The 19,022-nt window shown below is 32.6% G+C and overlaps 1 pseudogene; it reads left to right on the top strand.

Annotated features, from left to right (window-relative positions):
* Positions 1–5,547: 5,547 nt before the first annotated feature.
* On the top strand, positions 5,548–6,852 carry LOC146902528 (uncharacterized; annotated as a pseudogene).
* The last annotated feature ends 12,170 nt before the right edge of the window (positions 6,853–19,022 follow it).

Below are 19,022 nucleotides of genomic sequence, written 5' to 3'. Positions count from 1 at the left end.
AAGTATAAGTAACCAGCTCTTCGTAGATGCCAAGGGCCACTTCTTCTTGGCTCATATATATCTTCTTAAGCATGGAGAATCAACAAGTATATATATTTGTCTCAAAACAAAGAAGCAATATAAATTATATAATTGTCTCAACCGTATTATGAGATTTTCATGGTTTTGAGTTTTAAACTTTTTCTAAACCTATCGAAATGAATTGGATTAGTAAATAACTCAACAAACTCAACCATAGATACTTTGAAGCCACTGTTTTAATGTAATTAGAGTCACATATTTTGGTGATAAAAATCGACGAGATTTAAGAGCAGCATTAAAATGTTCATAACTTTCTTATCTGAATGTGAAATTCAATTTCGTTTATTGTTGAACGAACGTAGAAACAAGAGCTATAATTTAGAGTATTCCTCATTGTTAAGAACTTAATTGATAATATACAAAAACATGATTTCTCCCATGTTTTTTATTATTTCTTAGAAACCTTGCCCTAACCATTGTTGTTGTTTCTTATCCATCGTTTGAGTTAAAAAATAAAGTGGTCATTCTCTTCTTTGATTCTGAATAACCACTATTGACTTGAAGATCTACTATCATTGTAGGATTCGTCTATTTGTAAAGTATTTTTCGCGATCAAAATCTTTTAATCAACTCGTGAAAGAGCCTGATGTTATTTCTTGAAGTGCCTGCTTTGTGGGCAAAAGGATATTATTTTTTTTATGGAAAATGTTATTTCTCTAGAAAAATAGCATCAAGAATTTTTCAAGACACAACTAGCAAGTTTTAATTGTATGATTTATTTGTTCACTTCTTATTTTTCAGTCACACCTCCCTAAATTGTGGCAAATAGTGCATTGTGATTGGCTATTCTTTATTCTTGAAGAATTATTGATGTTATTTTCAAATCGCGCCCGCGAAGCTTTCGGGAAGAGGGGTAGTCTTGCGTTCAGAAAGAAAGGTTATCGTATCGAGATTATCAATCACTCTTTTTAGTGGGGAGGAATAGTGCAGGAAGGGAGCGGGACCAAGCCGAGCCACTAGAAGAGTAAGCCCTTCCCACGTGTAAAGTTGAATAAAAGAATGCAGCCTCAACCAGAGAGATCAGCCTGCGCCACCGGCGGCGCAGAGCGCACTAATTCGCGACTAGCAAGTTTTTCTAAACCAAACTTCATAAATAGAATTGTTACTTTCAAAAAATGCTTAAAGAGCAATGCTATATCTCTAGAAAAATAACATCAAGAATTCTTCAAGAATAAAGAGCAGCCAATTACAATGCACTATTTGTCACAATTCAATGAGGTATGGCTGAAAAATAAGAAGTGAACAAATAAATCATGCAATTAAAACTTGCCAGTTGTGTCTTGAAAAATTATTGATGCTATTTTTCTAGAGAAATAGCATTTTCCTTAAATTAATGTTATTTATAGTCATATATTAAATTACTTAAAACAAACCCTTTCAAGAAAACAATATATACTCCCTAAAAAAAACAATATATATAGTCACATTTTCTAAAGAATCATATTTCTAAAGTGATGTCTTGGATTAAAAGAATATATATATATATATATATATATATATATATATATATATATATATATATATATATATATATATATATATATATATAGACACACACACGAGGCATTACAGTATCTATTAGGCGAGTTATCCACGTCTTTTAAAGTATCCATGAGTACTTTACAGATGTCTGTGAATACTTTCAAAAGAAATGTTAATTTTTTTTTTTATAATTACCTAAAATTTAACAACAACAAAAAAAAAAACTCATCAAATATGCTTTAGTCTTTTTACCAGAACATAATAATATTCGTACATAATAACATCAATACATTTCATTTCTAACAAAAAAAAAAAACCATCACAGTCAACAAAAGCATAAATATTTTTTCTAGCTCCTGAAATAGCATAGGCACTTGCTTAAACAAACACAGATGCAACAAAAGCATAAAGCTTGTTACATTTAACAAAAATAAAGTTTTTTAAGGGACATGAGTTAAAAGTGATATTGACGAGTGGTTCAAAGAAGAAGCGTCGATAGCATATTAAATAGTATAGTATCCATTTTTTTTTTACTAAAGTTGAAAGGGTGTTTTATATTTAAGTGAGAATATTTATGTAATTTTCTTAGTTTAATGACGGATATGGATATTCACCAGCATGGTTACCATTAAATTTATATCTATTTCCATTAGGGTAACATATAATTGATATATACATTTATTTTATCTGTGGATGGCCATTAAAGCATCGTTACTTGTTCGTGGCGACTTTTATCCGCGAATGCAAGTATTTTTTGTCGTTCGTACGTGGCTTGCTCCTCAATTCTTCTTTTTTTTTTTTTTTTTTTTTGAAGGATTCTTTGGTTTTGCTGCTGGGTGCAGTTTATGGCTTGTTGTTTTTCGGTTTGTTGGGCTGGCCTTAGCTTTCGGGTGTGCTTTTGGTCTTTTGTTGTATTGAGAAGCATTAATCCTTTGCACGATCAACTTTTAAAAATTTTGGCCATATTAATGGGCATATTGACTCTTATAATCCACGATCAACTTTTATAAATTTGTTCGCACAAAATTTTACAACATTAATCCTTCAAATCTTCAAACTCCTCTTTGTTTTCATATCCACATAATAATCCAAATAATAATAATTTTTTTTTTTTTTGAAGAAATATAATTTTTCATTTTCTAGACCCCATTTCGGCATATCAATTTCTCATGTTTAATTTTAATCACTACCAACTAAGTCCACTTTTGATGATGAAAAAGAGCAAGAAACAATGTCAAACTTTGTGACGCAGGATCAAACTTCACTATTTACCGCTAAAGTTGGGCTGGATAATATTATGCTCAATGAGGAAGAACATACAACTCATAAACAACAGCGTATAAGATTCACCCGTGAGGAAAATAAATTCCTCACTCATGGCTAAATATTTTTAAGGACGCACCTGTAGAAGTAATTCAAAGAGCAAATGTTTTTTTTCCCAAAGAATTACATATGATTATAATGAGCATTGTGATCATTTTCTAGCAAATAGACGAACTCGTCTTTAACTTCAATGGGATTTTGTAAAGAATATTTTGACAACAATTTTGGAGTGATAGTCAGAAGATTAATTGTTATATAAATTGTTCTTTTCTTTATTTTTCACTATTTTTTGTATTATTAATAATATTGAAAAATATATATAATTTGTAATTGAATTATTTAATATTTTAAAAAATAGATACTTATGAATCAAAAAATAAATTACTCTTAAAATTTAATTGTATAAAATTATTGTTGTAGCCTGTTTAATAATTTTTTTAAAATGTTGAGTTGGATAAATTGAATGTTTATTAAGTATTAATTATAACAACAGTGACATATACACTCTTTCAAAAAAAAAAAAAAAAAAGTGACGCATACGCGCACAACCCGTTTAAGCACCTCTAACTTGAGTTCAATTGCGAACTCTCAAATTGATTAATCATTAAAATAAGGCTTAATAGCAGTTTTCGCCCCCTAACTTTTCCAAAGTTGCGATTTTGGCCCTTAAGAAAAAAAAACTACAAAACCGCCTCCTATGTTTTACCCGTGTGGCAGTTTTGGCCCCTAGACCAATTTTGACTCGGTCAACGCACACGTGGACGCCACGTGTATTTTTTTGTTATTTTTTAATTATTTAAAAAATATATTTTTATTTTTGTAATTAAAAAAATAATTTTTTTAAAAAAATATTTTTGTATTTTTTTACATATTTTAAAAAAAGATTTTTATTTCATTTTTTAATTAAAAAAATTATTTTTTATTTTTTAAACATTTATAAAATATTTTTTATTAAAAAATAAAATAAAAAAATACACACGTGTGCGTTGACTTAGTCAAAATTGACCTAGGGGGAAAAACTTAGGAGGCGGTTTTGTAGTTTTTTTCTTAGGGGGTCAAAATCACAACTTCTTGAAATTTAGGGGCTAAAACTGCTATTAAACCTTAAAATAAATAAGATTATTACTTTTTCACCCTACGACCTTCTCTTGCGCCTTAGTTTTTTACGAAAATGCTTATGGAATTTTTGGATTCTATAATCTAAAATGAGTTTTTCCCCTATTTTGGGGTGGAAAAATGATTTTTTCACTAATTCAGATTTTATAATCCAAACACGCCCAAAAAATAAGGCGAGTTTCTTGATTTTTTCGGATTATACAATCGAAACACCCCATAAACACCCATTGTGTGTCTAAAATTCAGGGGAAAACAGTTTGGATTATATACTTTGAACCGTATCTCACAAAATTGAGCATTTTTGTATCATGGATGGGTTTAAGAACCATATTAATCAACATAACCTTCATCCTTGTGTTTTAGGTCACTGTTAGCTATTCCCGTCATGTCCTAGTTGAAAATCCGATTTTCAGACTATTTTCCCTCAAAATCTCAAATTTCATCATTTAGATCTATTTTTCATTTTTTTAAACTTTTCATATTCTCAGAAAAATTCAAAAAAAATAAATTTGCATTAACTTAATTTTATTTTTATATTTTTTTGGTAGTATTTTTTTGTTTTATTTGAAATGTTTTATCATTTTTTACTTTATTTTTTAGTTGTTTTTAAAAATAAAATCCGCAATTACTGAAATACGAGAGATTCTAATTGATACTTCTTTTTTAGGGATCTAAGAGCATCTCCAATGGGGGGTCCTTACTTAACAAGGACCACTCCCCGTTAAGGACCCTCCATTGGAGGAAGAAAAAATGAGTCCCCGTTAAGGAACGGGCAACTATATAAGGACCCTCTCTCTCGTGGGTAACTAACGGGTCCCACGTTTAAAAAAGTAATAAAATGTGTACTACTTGGTCCCACTTGCATAAAGGAGTAATAAAATATGTACTACTTGGTCCCACTTGTAAAAAGGAGTAATAGATAAATTATTTTTGTTTAATGATGTAAAGATAGTGGGGCATATTAAAGTACTTTTCATTGGAGTCCTTATTAGTGTATTGTCATTGGAGTCATTGAGTCCTTAATAGGTACTTTTATTAAAAAATTATAAATAAGTGATGTGTCACGTGGGATCCATTTAAGGAGTCCTTGTTAAGGAACTACCATTGTGAATGCTCTAATTACTACTTATATATAATGTATAAACATATTTCAGATTCTATAATCCAAACACATCCGAATTGTGTTCGGATTATATAATAAAAAAATCTCATAGGCATTTTGATAAGAAAAATAAGACGCACCAAAATAGATGGGTAAAAAGTAATAATCTGTAATTAATTAGATTATTGGATTGTGGCCCATTAATAAATTCAATATTTTGGATGTGGCCCGTGATAAAAAAAAATAATAAATTAGTCGGCTTTAATGGAACCTTCCTTCTTTTTAAAAAAAAGGGGGGGGGAAACTGCCTATAAATAAATAAGAGGCAAAGAAAGAAAATCGATCATAATTAGCTCCTGGTATCGAGAGCCCTGGGTCTCGAGAACCTTAGCTCTCGAAAGCCCTAACTCTACTTCCTCGCATAGTATTTTCAGATTTCTGCCATGTCCCACTCGACCCTGAGTTATTTCACTAGAGAAGACACAGAGGGGAAGCTTCCTAGACCAACAACGGTGAAGAACAAAACCGATGCACCAATTCAAATCACAACTGAGCAGATTCTTGTCGAAGCTAAGGAACTCCAAGAGACCGAAATCTGCACTCCGAAACAAAAACGCCCATGTTCCGTTTCTGAAGTTGATTACTTGAACCACGCGCTCTTAAATTACCCATGCAAGATTGTGGTATTTGAAAAAGAAGTGAGGGAAAATCCTTTCAACTATGATTCCTGGTTAAACTATATACGATTGGAAGAAAGTGTGGGGGATAAGGAAAAAACTAGGGAGGTTTATGAGAGAGCTATATCTAATGTTCCTCCAAATCAGGAAAAGATTTCATGGCGGAGCTATATTTATCTGTTCATGAAGTATGCACTCTATGAAGAGCTTGATGCTGCGGATATGGAGCGAGCAAGAGATGTGTACAGGAGGTGTTTCAACCTGATGGCTCTCAAGAAGATCTCATCTGCAAAGTTATGGCTTCTAGCAGCCCAGTTTGAAATACGTATGCTGAATTTCAATGGTGCTCGTCGAATATTAGGTTATGCTATTGGAATCGCTCCTAAACATGAGCTATTTAAGAAGTATATAGAAATGGAATTGGAGCTTGGTAATATAGATCGATGCAGGAATTTGTATGTAAAGTATCTGGAGTGGTCTGCTAAAAAATGTGATGCATGGAGCAAGTATGCAGAAGAGTTGGAGAGATCTTCATCTGAGACTGAACGAGCTAGAGCAATATTTGAGTCTGCAATTGCTCGACCTGAGCCTGAGTTGTTATGGAAGGCATTCCTTGATTTTGAGACTGCTAAGATTGAATTTGAGAGAACAAGAGTGCGTTATGAAAGAATTCCTAATCGGAAAAAGCAGCACTAGGAGATATGGAAAAGCTATGCAGAGTTTGAAGCAACAGCTACTTATAAGGCGGGTTTAGAACAAAAGAAGCAATGCATTGAGCATGCCAGAAGGGTGTTTGAGGAAGCTGTGAGTTACATCACATCATCAGCTCCAGATTCACGAGAAGAGAAGGCGATGCTTTTGGTGAAATGGCTCAACTTGGAGGCTTTCTCTGGAGAGTTGGGTGATGTTAGCTTAGTCCTACCTAAGCTGCCCAAGAAGCGACAGAAGAGACGAAAAGTTACTACCCAAGATGGTTCTTCTAGAATTGAAGAATTTTTCGACTATCGATTCCCTGAGGAAACTCAGGCAACCCATCTCAAGAAGCAAAAATTGTCTTGTAGTGTGGCTTGATTCTGTTATTAACCAGAAAATACTGTAGCTTCAGAAGCTTAGTCAATTTAGTTCATACTATAAAGTTTGTAATTAGTTTCTTATTTGGAAAAAGTTTGTAGCATAGAAGTCCATTTGAGGAATATCTTCTTTCCTAACATTGTAAATTGTGATTTTAGTCAGTATTTATTAAAGCAGTGTTTAAGGTTGCTGAAAGTAAATTATTGATTGTACATTTGCTTATAACTACTATTTCAGTGAGTAATGTGTTTGGATTTGAAACTAAAAAACAATGTCTTGTATGCAGTTATTAAATCAATTCAACTATAAATTTTCTTATAAAATTGCCAAGTTACTAATTCAAGTGCGTACCAAATCAAGTAGACACAAACATGTAGCTTTAAACTCGTAAGTAAAATTTGCAAATTTCGATAACCATCTTACTTGCAGCTTTGCGACTAGATGATTGAAGAAAATCAGCCTTGTACCTGTTTTTGAATATTTTTTAACTGTCCTAAGTTATGGCCATAAGCCCGTTGAACTTTTCACTTTGCATTAATTGAATTCGCTATATATGGTGTATTGGTTTAGCCATCCTGATATGTATAAATATATGTGTTAGAATACAGCAAGAGTTGATCACATTCATTATTCATCATTGTGTAAATAATTATAGTTAATTGTACAATAATTATTCATCATTGTGTAAATAATTATAGTTAATTGTACAATAACTCCCACCTTAATTGGAGTTAAGGTATTGTTGTATATATGTTTGCCAAATCAATGAGAATAGACAGGCAGTATAATTCTTACATGGTATCACGAGTCTGATCCTAAAACACAAACCCACCGCAACTCTCTTTCATTTTCATCAATGGCAGACAACAAAAACTTTCACCCCGCCCTTGCCGTGAACAATATCAAAAACTTCATTCCCATCACTCTAGAAATGGAAACCAATCACTACTCCACATGGGTAGAATTGTTCAAAACTCATTGCACAGTCTACCAAGTCATTGATCACATAATCCCAACCACACCAGAAACAGAATCCTCAAATGAAAAAGATAAAGCAACGGCCGGTAACAAAGATGGATCCGTTACAGAAAAGGAAAAATCTTCCAAGAGTGACAAAGAACAGTGGTCGCGCCTGGATGCAATCGTTCGCCAATGGATTTACGGAACGATCTCCATTGACCTCCTTCACACCATCATGTCACCGGGTTCAACCGCACAGCAAACATGGGAGCGATTGGAAAACATTTTCCAGGACAACAAAGCTTATTGTGCCGTCCACCTGGAAAACCAATTCACACGCGTCCATTTGGATGACTTTCCCAACATCTCGGCATACTGCAAAGAACTCAAGATGATTCCTGACCAACTGTCAAACGTTGGTTCACCGGTTTCGAACCAAAGGTTAGTTCTCCAGTTAATTACGGGTCTAAATGAGAACTACGATGGTGTTGCTATTTTTATTCAACAAAGTAATCCTTTGCCGCTATTTCATGAGGCACGATCGAGGTTGATCCTCGAAGAAACCCGCAAGGCAAAGCAAGCTGCTGCCACAGCCAATGCCGCAGGCACCGCTCTCCTCACCACAAATCAATCCAATGATGACACCTCTGGTCACAATCGTGGTGTTACCCAAGGTTCCAGAAATCCAGCACACCGTAATAATTTTGGTCAAAAACGCGGTCAGAACAAAAACAACAATCGTGGTAGAAATGGTGGCGGTAGAGGACGAGGTCGTAGTAACAACAATCAAAATAGTGGACAGCAATACAATCCACGTCCATGGCAGCAACAACAGTGGCCATCATACCCACAATGGGGACCGTGGGGACAACAACCATGGGCAGCTCCACCATGTCCTTACCCCACATCCAATTGGGTTCGTCCACCATCAAATCGTTCTCCCGTGGCTGCAGGAACTCGTCCACCACAGGCTTACAGTGCTCATGGACCAACTCCTTCAAATTATGCACCTACAGACATTGATGCGGAAATGCAAAATATGTCCATGAATGTTCCTGATGAAAATTGGTACATGGACACTGGTGCAACAACACACATGACTGCATCTCAAGGTACTCTCTCAACTTATTCTAATTTGAGCATTAATAAAAATATCGTTGTTGGCAGTGGACAGGAAATTCCAATTCGTGGTTATGGACAAACACATCTTTCCCCAACTTATCCACCCCTATCATTAAACAATGTCCTTCATGCCCCTAAACTCATTAAAAACTTAATATTTGTGCGTCGTTTCACAATTGATAATAATGTTACCATTGAGTTTGATCCTTTTGGTTTTTCTGTGAAGGATATACAGACGGGGATGCCACTAATGAGATGTGATAGCACAGGGGATCTATATCCTCTCACCACAACCATAAGAAATCAATCCACCTCTCCAGCAACCTTTGCAGCTCTCTCTCCTACCTTATGGCACAACCGTTTGGGACACCCTGGATCCAATGTTTTAAGTTTTCTTAGCAAAAATAAGTTTATTGAGTGTAAACAAATCTCTAGTTCTTCTATTTGTCAATCTTGCATTTATGGGAAACATGTTAAATTACCTTTTTCTATTTCAAATTCTACTACTTCCAAGCCTTTTGATATAATCCATAGTGATTTGTGGACATCGCCAATTTTAAGTTCAGCAGGTCATAAATATTACCTTTTTTTCTTAGATGATTACACCAATTTTGTGTGGACATTTCCCATTGGAAGAAAGTCACAAGTCCCTTCCATTTTTTCCTCATTTCATGCATTCATTAAAACCCAATTTGGAACTACAATCAAATGTTTTCAATGTGATAATGGACGAGAATTTAATAACGAGTACTTTACACAATTTTGTCACAAAAATGGCATGGTATTTCGTTTTTCTTGTCCACACACTTCACCACAAAATGGAAAAGCTGAACGTAAAATACGAGCAATTAATAATTTCATCCGTACTAGCCTTGCACATTCATCTATGCCACCATCATTTTGGCACCATGCTCTACAAATCACCACATACCTTCAAAACATTCTACCCAGCAAGATTCTCTCACATCACTCCCCCACTCAATACTTATATCATAAGGATCCCTCGTATACACATTTACGTGTATTTGGGTGTTTGTGCTATCCTCTCTTTCCCTCTACTACCATCAATAAACTACAAGCCCGCTCCACCCCATGTGCCTTCTTAGGCTATCCACAAAATCACCGTGGTTACAAATGCTACGATTTGTCTAGCAAGAAAATAATAATTTCTAGACATGTCATATTTGATGAGACCCAATTCCCATTTGCCAAAATACATACTCCCTCCACTCACACTTATGAATTCTTAAATGACGGCCTTCATCCAATTCTACACTACCACCTCCAAAATGATTCAAAACAAGATGAACCGGAACCACCTACAACTGAATCACCACAACCTGCCATAACACAGGCCTCACCCATTAATGTGACAAACCAAAGCATAATACCGTCTTCCCCTATACCTATTAACCCATTACCCCATCCACTCGTCTCAACTGAACTCACATCTCCTATGCATACTCCACAACAAATCCATCAAGAACCAACCCGAACCATGGCAACCCGCAGTATGCATGGAATTCATAAACCTAAAACTCAATTCAACTTGACCACCTCAATTACACCATCACCACTTCCCCACAACCCTAAGGCAGCCTTGTCCGACCCGAATTGGAAAGCTGCCATGTTAGACGAATTTGATGCTCTTATTAAAAATAAGGCATGGGAATTGGTACCTCGTCCACAAAATGTTAATGTTATTCGCTCTATGTGGATATTTCGTCACAAAAAGAAATCAGATGGGTCATTTGAGAGGTACAAAGCTCGACTTGTAGGTGATGGAAGATCTCAACAGGTTGGATTAGATTGTGATGAAACATTCAGCCCAGTTGTGAAACCAACGACTATTCGTATAGTACTTACTATAGCTCTATCAAAGTCGTGGTCCATTCATCAGCTAGATGTTAAAAATGCATTTCTTCACGGTGAACTTCAAGAAACCGTATACATGCATCAGCCGATGGGTTTTCGAGACCCAATCCATCCAGATTATGTTTGTTTATTGAAGAAATCTCTTTATGGCCTTAAACAGGCCCCTCGTGCTTGGTACCAACGGTTTGCTGATTTTGCACTCACCATCGGTTTTTCCCATAGCAAATCTGATCATTCTCTATTTATTTATAGGAAAGAAAATGACATGGCATATATTTTACTCTATGTTGACGACATCATTCTTACTGCATCATCTGATGCTCTTCGTCAGTCTATTATGTCACTTCTTGCCTCCGAATTTGCTATGAAAGATTTGGGCACTCTAAGTTATTTTTTAGGCCTTGCAGTTACACATCATGCAGGTGGCTTATTTCTTAGTCAAAGAAAATATGCGTCTGAGATAATTGAACGAGCAGGTATGACCTCATGCAAACCAACAGCTACGCCAGTGGATACCAAATCTAAGCTAAGTACCTCATCAGGTTCTCCATACAAAGATCCTACACACTATAGGAGATTAGCAGGTGCATTACAATATCTCACATTCACGAGACCAGATATATCATATGATGTACAACAGGTGTGCTTGCACATGCATGACCCAAAGGATGAACATATGAATGCTCTCAAACGCATTCTGCGATATCTTCAAGGTACTCTTGACCATGGCCTACATCTATATAAATCTTCTGTTTCTGGTCTCATCTCCTACACAGACGCCGATTGGGGTGGGTGCCCCGATACTCGACGTTCCACCTCTGGATATTGCATCTTCCTTGGTGACAACTTGATATCATGGTCATCTAAGCGTCAACCAACTCTATCTCGATCAAGTGCTGAAGCCGAATATAGAGGGGTTGCCAATGTTGTCTCTGAATCTTGTTGGATCCGGAACCTTCTCTTGGAACTCCATTGCCCAATTCCTAAAGCTACCTTAGTGCATTGTGATAATATTAGTGCAATATACCTCTCTGGTAATCTTGTTCAACATCAACGCACTAAGCATATTGAAATGGACATTCACTTTGTTCGTGAAAAAGTTTCCCGTGGACAAGTCCGTGTTCTTCATGTTCCATCTCGTTATCAAATTGCCGACATCTTCACGAAAGGTCTTCCGCGCATACTATTTGAAGATTTCAGAGACAGTCTCAGCATACGGCGGCCTCCCGCTTCGACTGCGGGGGTGTGTTAGAATACAGCAAGAGTTGATCACATTCATTATTCATCATTGTGTAAATAATTATAGTTAATTGTACAATAACTATTCATCATTGTGTAAATAATTATAGTTAATTGTACAATAACTCCCACCTTAATTGGAGTTAATGTATTGTTGATATATGTTTGCCAAATCAATGAGAATAGACAGGCAGTATAATTCTTACAATATGAAACTAGGTATATAACCCGTGCATTGCACGGGTTGGATTATAGCTTGTATTTGAGAAAATGAAAATTGTGATAGGTATAATAAAATGTATTTTGCTGATTTATAATATTTTAAAATGTAGTGATATGGTTATATTAATATTAATTTATACTAAAATAGGAGTATTTTTTAAAACCTATGAGAATTTATATTAATTTATAATAATATTTTTAAATATTTTAAGGACAAATAATACAGTTTTTGGTGGATCCTATAATATTTAATAAGTTGAAAGACATATATCATAGTTTACCTTAATACAATCATATAAGAAAATTCTTTTATGGTATCGTAGCGATGTAATAATATGTTGCTTTGTTTGTTTGTTTTTTTTTTTTTTAATCTTGAAATCTCATATTCTTTTCTATTAGAGTCAGAGTCATTCATGCTTCTTGTAATAAGTTCAAGTTAGGTAATGATTAATCTTTGGTGGTTTTGTCTTTTTCATCTTTTAACCATGTTCTTCTAAATTATGCAATGTGACATAACTACTTAGTTTTACGTTCCTATTTGTTATTTAAGGTTTCATATATTTATTGAAAAGATAATCATTATGGTGATAAATTAGCTTATTTTGGATTTTTCTATCAAACCTTTATTTCTGGAATTTTATTCTGACTTTTATTGGTCCAAATTATTTTATCCAACGGTTTGGTTGACCTTATTGTCACTTTGCTTAATTCATATTTTTGTTTGTTCCAATTAATGTTTATTTACCCAGGTTTATTAATCATATATAAACATAGAATAATAAAGGGTGATATTTTTTTAACTTATGCTTAATTACATCAATATTAGTGATTATTAGATAGAATAAGAGTGGAAAGTTTTTTTAAGAGTTGCACAATTCTAACTTAAAATTAGATAGTATCAAAAAGAGCGAGACTTTTTTTTTTTGTGTGTCATATCGATGCAGTTCTAGCTTTAAAAAACATCAAAGCTTTTAAAATTCCAAAGACACATTTCAATATTAATATGCTTTAAAATCATAGATACATGTTCAACCTAAGACACTAACTTAAATGAATGCTTTTTAGCAACATTTCAATAAAAAATAATAGTAAAGAATCAAATTAACATATTATTTCATTTTATTTATTTTTTAATTCTAAAAAAAACTTAAGTTTATTATACTTTGTTAAGAAAAAGTTAATATTGTTGGATAATACTAATGCCATAATAGTATTAGTCTATAAAAGCTCAAGTCTCTTATACTTTTTTATACTTTGTTAGTCCATATACATAGACTTTTTAACTACTATTTTTTCTAATATTTCATTTCGGATTGAATATTAATTAAATTGATACAACATATAGTTTCATGAAGAAAAAACTGAGTAGGACAATTTGCTGAAAGTAAGTGCTACATTGGCTTATTTGTGTTTTTTCTTTGATGGCATCAAAGAGCTTTGAGGAACCATAGGCTTCCCTATATTGAATATCATTAGATAAATTTGATAAATTATTGCAAAAATATACTACCATGGCTCCATAATTGAATATGAATCTACATATAGAGCAATAAGCAAATAAAAGTTTTAAATACCGTACACCAGTCCAGCAAACAATTAGAAACACATTTGTCCAAATTAAGTTCAAAATACGTTAAAATATATTAATTAAGATTAGATGCTTATATCAATTAAGATTAGATGCTGATACAATGGGTTATGAGAATGGCAACACAATTGAATTCACTCAATTAAGCACACCAAATAGAATAAAGATAAAGGGTGAATTTTTTTTAACCAAAGCTTAACAACTTTATTAATTTGATTATAGATATATGATCCCTAAAAAAACAGATTCTAAATATGCGTTATGTTTTTTTTCTTCTTCATAGTTAGTGTCTCACCCGAGTCATGGTATTGGAGATACATGGTGTTGCTCTTTCACTCATCATGGTTGATGAAGTATTGAGGCCACGTCGCAATTTGTGTACGGATGACATAGCTTGATTGTCATCAACGCAACCCTCTCTATTAATTTCTTTCTCATTGGTTGATAATTTCCACTATTCATATGTTGACTCAGTGATTCATGAACATGGAAATTTAGGGAAAAAAAAATACATTGTTATGGATTTCGACAATTGATACTTGATACATAAAGTATTAGGCAAATATGATAATGGGAGAAACTAAATTATCACACACAAATATTATATATTATACATACAAAAAAAAATACTATGACTAAAAAATGAGATATCAAACTCAAGAATGATGTGTCTGTGTGTGTGATATCGAGGTTATGAATGAAAGATGAGATATCTAACTCAGGAATGCTATTATATATGTGTGATCAAGGATGTGAGTTAGAAATGAATGAATATATCTGAGGAAAGATATATCGACACAAATTAAAACCAGGATAGTGGAAGAGTGAGAGATTTCTTATTTAATGAATAAATATCACTTAATTCATTTTTATCAAAACAATGATGCTTATATGTTGTAGCTTTTGGAAATTGCAAAGTCCTCTAGGATGCAATCGGTCTACTTGTACGTTAAAATGAAGTGTTGGATTGCTAATTAATAAAAACGGTAACTCATAAATTAGCCAAAGGAATAAATTGGACACAATGCATTTTGTCCATGTTAGCATGTGTAGTGTTTTTTTTTTTAAACCGGGAGAATGTAACAGTAAAGAATATGTGTAATGTGGTGGGACTTATAATTAATACTTATAAGAGATGATAGTATTAATTGATTAATTAATTAATAATTATAAGAGATGATAGTATAAGGTTTTAACATAGAGTAAGATGCTTTTTTAGAGATGCCACATCATCACAATGGAAGCCTAAGAATAGTTCAAGCTTCTAATTCAAAGATATATAGATAGTTGGTTTAGATGTATGCTATAATTTGTGTTTCTACGTTTGTGCCGGTCTTGGAATCAAGAGATATGACATATGATGGTGTAGAAGAAGCTTCCTTATTGATTCCAAAATCATTGCATGATGTGCAAAATATGAACTGCTCAGCAGTTGGTGATGATATTCTATCAGGAATGGCAAGCCATTATTTATAGATCGTAATTTTTCAATCTGTGTCAGTTTAACATGTAGAAAAAGTTGAATTACCAACTGAAATTTGAGACATAAGAAGAAAAAAAATTAGTCTAATTCTTGCGTCTGTAATACTAACACATAACAATTGAATCAGAGACAAATTTCATGTTTTTCCTTCTAAATTCTTCTGGCGTTAATGAGGTTACTCTTCCCAATCTTCTTGGAATGTGCCATCTCCCGAATTAGAAATGATTTTTGAAAAAGAAAGCAGAAAATTGATTATCAGTGAGTAATGCACTAACAGAAATCAAGTTAATCAAGTTAATGCACTAACAGAATCCATTGATCGTGAGAAAACATAAAAGAATTTGGATTAATGCAAAGAACAATACCATGAGATTTGAAACACTTGTGGAATTGACTTCAGGAACATTGCTTTGTAAGAGAGTCAGCAATTGGCTATACCGTTGTGCTGTTAATCAGAAAGCAGCAGCATTAGAAGCAACTAAGCTGGCTGTATCCGAATCTGCAGGTTTAGAACTCTTCTTGTAAATTGGTGGATACCATGGAGTTTAAAACATTTGTTTTGAGTGTGGCCTAAGATGCAATAATGAGCACAAAGAAGACGATCTTTCTTGGAACCTTTGAGCTTGTTATCATAGATATTCTTGACAGCAGAAGCAGAAGGAGGATCGCTTGAAACTGTTGGTGTAACAGAAACTTCCCTTTGTTTTTCTTCTTGAACAATGATGGAAAACACCTTAGTGATGGGAGGAATGGGATCAGTGGACAAGATTTGTCCACAAATTGCAGAAAATGATTCATTCAATCCCATAAGAAAATGTATAACATGTTCCATCTGGTTGTAATCTGACCAAGGTTGAATGCTACCACAATTGCAGCTATGAGCAAGCCATAATTCGGACAAAGATTGCCATAATGAGTACTGACAGGCATGGAACCTTGTTGCAGAGCTGCTGAAAATGTTTGCCTCCACCTTTGCCTAATATATTTTTCAAAACATGATTTGTGGTTGATGAAGGTGAACTTCTGGTTGGCAACAATACTCATGGAATTCCTCAAAGCAAACACTTGTTTATTTTGGTAATCATTTTATTGTTACCATTTTTCCTAAGGAAAATTACTTACAAGTGGTGACTATGACAAAAAGGTTAGTATAAACATTAGTCTTAAACATTACTTGCAAGTGGTGACCAAAATTTTCTGATTGCTAGATTTTTGTTGGTATGTTGTTAATGATTGCATTCTTTGATTTGTTCTTTTGTGTTTCCTCATTTATGCATTTTTATTGGTATTTCAGTTTCCTTAATTTTATGGTGAATGGGAGGTTTGATTGAGTCATTCAAATTTTTTCCTTTTCACCTCCTCAATTTCAATTGTTTATACTATTGCTATATATTGATTGGCTTCATATCCCAATATTTTGTAGCTGGTAAATTTTTGGCTTTCTTTTATTTGAGAAGATTCATTTCTAACTTGGATCAGTTAATTTAACTTCAATTGCATTTTGGATGTATAATGTTAGGCTGTTAGCATAAATTTTCCTCTCTCCTTTGAATCTGTTAACTATTTAAGTATACTATGACTTTTTGTTGGCAAAGGATTAATAAAATTTAAATAACAAGGTTAAAAATGGAAGAAAATGTAAAAATCAATACTATTTTACATAACATATAAAGTAAAATAAAAAACGAAGTATTGGTGAGTTTAACTCAGATGTAAATTGTTTCTCCTATTGTCGTGAATTGTACCTATTTAAATGAGATTTAATTTAACTAATTTTTTAATTTATAATTTAAATAAAATTATAAAAATGATAAAATATTTGTAATAAAGTGATAAAATTAGAAAGGAAAAATTCAACTCAAAATGGTGTTTCCATTTTATATTTTGTTATAGATTACATTATCAAAAAATAATGATTCAATTATCAATTAAAAAATCATAGTAAGTTCTTTAACCCTTGAATCCTAATTATCAAAGAACTGTATATAGTTTATTATTATTCTATTAGAGTTTAATGGGCAATATAATTAAATCATAATTTACGGTACACCTTCAATTTTTCATTTCATACAATCAAATCTAAAATACACTTACGAAAGTGAAATAATATGATAAAATTATGCATTTTTATTGGATATTTATACTATATGTAAAGAGAATACAAAGTTCTGGGGAGACATTTTCACCTCCAATTATACCTTTAAATAAATTTCCTATAAAAGTACTATATTGTTGGTGTAGTTGAAAAAAATAAGAATTTATATTATATTTCATAAGTTTTCACATTATCGCTTAACTTAATTGTATGTTTCAAAATGGTCTCATAATTAAAATTAATGTCTTAAAGTGATCCTTTAAAAGAATAGGTGCACACCCTCACACATAGCTAGCACTACCCCTGAGTCTATTTTCTATGTTGTTGATGTCAATAAAAGATATAAATATAGTTTGTTACAATATGAATATGCAAAATATTATACCTATAATTTTAATCAAAATATTGTAAAAATTATTGTTCGTAATTTATATAGTTCATAATTTATATATAGTGAACATATTCTTTAAGTCCAAATCATTTTTATTGGAGTTCAATTTTGATTGATTCATCCCTAAAAAAAATTGATTGATTCACCGGTGTAAAAAATCTTTTAAGTTATTAAATCTTGGGTTAATTATGTTTTTGGTCCCTACAAAATGGCGACCTTGTAAGTTTAGTCCTTACTTAATTTTAATAGCATTTTTAATCCCTACAAAAAATTTCTACACTCAATATTAGTCCTTACTCAATCCAAATTTGTTTAATTTATGCTTAAACTCTTAAGTTTTTCAACAATTTTTTACAGGCGTGTTAAGAACCTTATTAAAAGGTCCTCCGAAAAAAATATCGCAAAAATTTGATTTCTACGTCCATATTTTTGTTACTTATATCTTAAACTTTTGTCGTTTTAAAAAATTCATATTTAATTTATTTCATGTTAAAAAATTATAGATTTTAGTAAATGAACCGTTCATAGTGTTCTAAACTTGTATAAAAAGAATCGTTAAAAAATTTAAGAGTTGAAGGATAATTAAACAAAATTTATTTTAGTAGGGACTAAAATTATAAGTAAATTTTTTTTTGTAAGGATTAAAAATGCTATTAAAATTAAGTAAGGACTAAACTTACAAGGTTGCAATTTTGTAGGGACCAAAAACATAATTAACCCTTAAATCTTTAAGGATTATGCTGAGTAGTTAAAAATGGAATTAAAATACAAATTTTGTATTAAATAGATAAACTTTTTAAATTTTTAGGATATTGAATGCATAAATTCCATGATATTTTTATATTTAACTTCTTAGCTTATGCCCTAAGATACAAGTTGGCACCAATCTTATTGTTATGATGATGTACCACAACACAATTATGTTCCAATTTGCACAATTACCAAATGATTAATCTCTTTCTTTTTAACCCAACCAAATGATTAATCTCAAAATCCTTATTTTCCTTCTAACCCAAGAAGATTTCAAACTCCAATTTGTATTTTGACATATTCAAACTCCAAATTTAAACTCTTTCCTATAAGGTAGTTATATGCATGATTTTTCTTCTCATGTTACTATTTATTTGTTTATAACAATACATTTTTTTTCCCTTTATCTTGTCTTACAACGTTACAATACTATATATATATTGTT

Source organism: Medicago sativa, chromosome 8 (assembly GCF_051527215.1).
Source record: "Medicago sativa cultivar Bolivia chromosome 8, Bolivia_mono, whole genome shotgun sequence".
NCBI lineage: Eukaryota > Viridiplantae > Streptophyta > Magnoliopsida > Fabales > Fabaceae > Medicago > Medicago sativa.
The sequence above is the reverse complement of the archived record's forward strand: the minus strand, read 5'-3'. Positions and strand labels throughout refer to the sequence as shown.